Source organism: Styela clava, chromosome 13 (assembly GCF_964204865.1).
Source record: "Styela clava chromosome 13, kaStyClav1.hap1.2, whole genome shotgun sequence".
NCBI lineage: Eukaryota > Metazoa > Chordata > Ascidiacea > Stolidobranchia > Styelidae > Styela > Styela clava.
This window is the reverse complement of record NC_135262.1, coordinates 17789613-17795612: the sequence shown is the minus strand read 5'-3', so window position 1 is coordinate 17795612 and position 6000 is coordinate 17789613.

Genomic DNA, 6000 nt, shown 5'->3' with positions numbered 1-6000 from the left:
GTCATTGAAGATGTGGAACAATTGCGAAACAGCTGGATTTCACACATATCAGCTTTTTCTCAATTTTTTCGATTTTTCAAACCCTACTTCAATAAATGAAAACACATGTTTTATACAATTTAAAGATAATATGCAATCATAATTTGTCAATGAATATTTGGAACATTTGCGAAATACCTGCAATTCACAATATCTCAGCTTTTCCCAAATTTTTCGATCATTCATTGCACGCATCTCCAAATTTTAATATCATTGTTTTGTTAATTATGCGATAAAATGTTAACTTATGATTTGATACATAATTTTTTGATAACTTATTAGATAGTAATTATTAGATTTGATAAGTATCTGACAGTAACGTATATAAACGTAAAAGGTTTTACGATGGAATGCCAATGAAGACTTGGAACATTTGCGAAAGAGCCGGATTCCGCAACTTATCAGCTTTTTCTCAACTTTTTCGAGTTTTCATTGCGCGCTACTTTGTATGGTTCTATTGAGAACGGTAAAGTATGAAAAAATGGAATATATTACAGCACGTAATGGCAACGACTATAGATTTTAAACAGAATGTCAATGAATATTTGGAACATTTGCGAAAGAGCTGCAATTCACAATATCTCAGCTTTTCCCAAATTTTTCGATCATTCATTGCACGCATCTCCAAATTTTAATACCATTGTTTTGTTTATTATGCGATAAAATGTTAATTTATGAATTGTTTTAAAATTATTAGATAACTTATTAGATATTAATTATTAGATTTGATAGGTATCTGACAGTAACGTATATAAACGTAAAAGGTTTACTCTGGAATGCCAATGAATATTTGGAACATTTGCGAAAGAGCTGGATTCCACAACTTATCAGCTTTTTCTCAAATTTTTCGATTTTACATTGTGCGCTACTTCAATAATTCAAACAAGTCAATATATATAATTTTATGTTGAAAAATTATCAGATTGATTGTATGGTTCTATTGACAACGGTAAAGTATGAAAAGATGGAATATATTACAGCACGCAATGGCAACGACTATACCCTTTTAACAGAATGTCATTGAAGATGTGGAACATTTGCGAAACAGCTGGATTTCACACATATCAGCTTTTTCTCAAATTTTCGATTTTTCATTGAACCCTACTTCAATAAATGAAAACACATGTTTATACAATTTAAAGATAATATGCAACTTTTAACATCATAAATTGTCAATGAATATTTGGAACATTTGCGATAGACCTGCAATTCACAATATCTCAGCTTTTCCCGAATTTTTCGAACATTCATTTCACGCATCTCCAAATTTTGATATCATTGTTTTGTTAATTATACGATAAAATGTTAATTTATGAATTTTTTTTTTAAATTTTAGTGACAGTAAACACAAACTTTTTTTTATTTGTTTTGCATATCAAATATTTAAAAATGAGTTTCTAATACTTTCCCCTTATCTCTCTAACTTACAAGACTACATATCAGTTTGATCAAAAATCGTGAAAGGTTTGTGATATCATATCAAAACAATTATCTCCTACATAATTTTTTGATAACGTATTAGATAGTAATTATTAGATTTGATAGGTATCTGACAATAACGTATATAAACGTAAAAGGTTTTACGATTGAATGCCAATGAAGACTTGGAACATTTGCGAAAGAGCCGGATTCCACAACTTATCAGCTTTTTCTCAAATTTTTCGAGTTTTCATTGCGCGCTACTTTGTATGGTTCTATTGAGAACCGTAAAGTATGAAAAGATGGAATATATTACAGCACGTAATTGCAACGACTATAAATTTCAAACAGAATGTCAATGAATATTTGGAACATTTGCGAAAGAGCTGCAATTCACAATATCTCAGCTTTTCCCAAATTTTTCGATCATTCATTGCACTCATCTCCAAATTTTAAAACCATTGTTTTGTTTATTATGCGATAAAATGTTAATTTATGAATTGTTTTAAAATTATTAGATAACTTATTAGATATTAATCATTAGATTTGATAGGTATCTGACAGTAACGTATATAAACGTAAAAGGTTTACTCTGGAATGCCAATGAAGACTTGGAACATTTGCGAAAGAGCCGGATTCCTCAACTTATTATCTTTTTCTCAACTTTTTCGAGTTTTCACTGCGCGCTACTTTGTATGGTTCTATTGAGAACGGTAAAGTACGAAAAGATGGAATATATTACAGCACGTAATGGCAACGACTATAGATTTTAAACAGAATGTCAATGAATATTTGGAACATTTGCGAAAGAGCTGCAATTCACAATATCTCAGCTTTTCCCAAATTTTTCGATCATTCATTGCACGCATCTCCAAATTTTAATACCATTGTTTTGTTTATTATGCGATAAAATGTTAATTTATGAATTGTTTTAAAATTGTTAGATAACTTATTAGATATTAATTATTAGATTTGATAGGTATCTGACAGTAACGTATATAAACGTAAAAGGTTTACTCTGAAATGCCAATGAATATTTGGAACATTTGCGATAGACCTGCAATTCATAATATCTCAGCTTTTCCCGAATTTTTCGATCATTCATTGCACGCATCTTCAAATTTTAATATCATTATTTTGTTAATTATGCGATAAAATGTTAACTTATGATTTGATACATAATTTTTTGATAACTTATTAGATAGTAATTATTAGATTTGATAAGTATCTGACAGTAACGTATATAAACGTAAAAGGTTTTACGATGGAATGCCAATGAAGACTTGGAACATTTGCGAAAGAGCCGGATTCCACAACTTATCAGCTTTTTCTCAACTTTTCCCATTTTTCATTGCGCGCTACTTCATTAATTCAAACAAGCAATTCAAATTATCAGATTGATTGTATGGTTCTATTGACAACGGTAAAGTATGAAAAGATGGAATATATTACAGCACGTAATGGCAACGACTATAGATTTTAAACAGAATGTCAATGAGTATTTGGAACATTTGCGAAAGAGCTGGATTCCCTAACTTATCAGCTTTTTCTTAAATTTTTCGATTTTTCATTGTGCGCTACTTCAATAATTCAAACAAGTCAATATATATAATTTTATGTTGAAAAATTATCAGATTGATTGTATGGTTCTATTGACAACGGTAAAGTATGAAAAGATGGAATATATTACAGCACGCAATGGCAACGACTATAGGCTCTTAACAGAATGTCATTGAAGATGTGGAACATTTGCGAAACAGCTGGATTTCACACATATCAGCTTTTTCTCAATTTTTTCGATTTTTCAAACCCTACTTCAATAAATGAAAACACATGTTTTATACAATTTAAACATAATATGCAAACTGTAACATCATAAATTGTCAATGAATATTTGGAACATTTGCGATAGACCTGCAATTCACAATATCTCAGCTTTTCCCGAATTTTTCGAACATTCATTTCACGCATCTCCAAATTTTGATATCATTGTTTTGTTAATAATACGATAAAATGTTAATTTATGAATTTTTTTTTAAATTTTAGTGACAGTAAACACAAACTTTTTTTTATTTGTTTTGCATATCAAATATTTAAAAATGAGTTTCTAATACTTTCCCCTTATCTCTCTAACTTACAAGACTACATATCAGTTTGATCAAAAATCGTGAAAGGTTTGTGATATCATATCAAAACAATTATCTCCTACATAATTTTATGATAACTTATTAGATAGTAATTATTAGATTTGATAAGTATCTGACAATAACGTATATAAACGTAATAGGTTTTACGATGGAATGCCAATGAAGACTTGGAACATTTGCGAAAGAGCTGGATTCCACAACTTATCATCTTTTTCTCAAATTTTCCGATTTTTCATTGCGCGCTACTTCAACAATTCAAACAAGCAATTCAAATTATCAGATGGTTCTATTGACAACGGTAAAATATGAAAAGATGGAATATATTACAGCACCCAATGGCAACGACCATAGGTTTTTAACAGAATGTCATTGAAGATGTGGAACAATTGCGAAACAGCTGGATTTCACACATATCAGCTTTTTCTCAATTTTTTCGATTTTTCAAACCCTACTTCAATAAATGAAAACACATGTTTTATACAATTTAAAGATAATATGCAACCTTTAACATCATAAATTGTCAATGAATATTTGGAACATTTGCGAAAGACCTGCAATTCACAATATCTCAGCTTTTCCCGAATTTTTCGATCATTCATTGCACGCATCTCCAAATTTTAATATCATTGTTTTGTTAATTATGCGATAAAATGTTAACTTATGATTTGATACATAATTTTTTGATAACTTATTAGATAGTAATTATTAGATTTGATAAGTATCTGACAGTAACGTATATAAACGTAAAAGGTTTTACGATGGAAAGCCAATGAAGACTTGGAACATTTGCGAAAGAGCCGGATTCCGCAACTTATCAGCTTTTACTCAACTTTTTCGAGTTTTCATTGCGCGCTACTTTGTATGGTTCTATTGAGAACGGTAAAGTATGAAAAGATGGAATATATTACAGCACGTAATGGCAACGACTATAGATTTCAAACAGAATGTCAATGAATATTTGGAACATTTGCGAAAGAGCTGCAATTCACAATATCTCAGCTTTTCCCAAATTTTTCGATCATTCATTGCACGCATCTCCAAATTTTAATACCATTGTTTTGTTTATTATGCGATAAAATGTTAATTTATGAATTGTTTTAAAATTATTAGATAACTTATTAGATATTAATTATTAGATTTGATAGGTATCTGACAGTAACGTATATAAACGTAAAAGGTTTACTCTGGAATGCCAATGAATATTTGGAACATTTGCGAAAGAGCTGGATTCCACAACTTATCAGCTTTTTCTCAAATTTTTCGATTTTACATTGTGCGCTACTTCAATAATTCAAACAAGTCAATATATATAATTTTATGTTGAAAAATTATCAGATTGATTGTATGGTTCTATTGACAACGGTAAAGTATGAAAAGATGGAATATATTACAGCACGCAATGGCAAGACTATACCCTTTTAACAGAATGTCATTGAAGATGTGGAACATTTGCGAAACAGCTGGATTTCACACATATCAGCTTTTTCTCAAATTTTCGATTTTTCATTGAACCCTACTTCAATAAATGAAAACACATGTTTTATACAATTTAAAGATAATATGCAACCTTTAACATCATAAATTGTCAATGAATATTTGGAACATTTGCGAAAGACCTGCAATTCACAATATCTCAGCTTTTCCCGAATTTTTCGATCATTCATTGCACGCATCTCCAAATTTTAATATCATTGTTTTGTTAATTATGCGATAAAATGTTAACTTATGATTTGATACATAATTTTTTGATAACTTATTAGATAGTAATTATTAGATTTGATAAGTATCTGACAGTAACGTATATAAACGTAAAAGGTTTTACGATGGAATGCCAATGAAGACTTGGAACATTTGCGAAAGAGCCGGATTCCACAACTTATCATCTTTTTCTCAACTTTTTCGAGTTTTCATTGCGCGCTACTTTGTATGGTTCTATTGAGAACGGTAAAGTATGAAAAGATGGAATATATTACAGCACGTAATGGCAACGACTATAGATTTTAAACAGAATGTCAATGAATATTTGGAACATTTGCGAAAGAGCTGCAATTCACAATATCTCAGCTTTTCCCAAATTTTTCGATCATTCATTGCACGCATCTCCAAATTTTAATACCATTGTTTTGTTTATTATGCGATAAAATGTTAATTTATGAATTGTTTTAAAATTGTTAGATAACTTATTAGATATTAATTATTAGATTTGATAGGTATCTGACAGTAACGTATATAAACGTAAAAGGTTTACTCTGGAATGCCAATGAATATTTGGAACATTTGCGATAGACCTGCAATTAATAATATCTCAGCTTTTCCCGAATTTTTCGATCATTCATTGCACGCATCTCCAAATTTTAATATCATTGTTTTGTTAATTATGCGATAAAATGTTAAC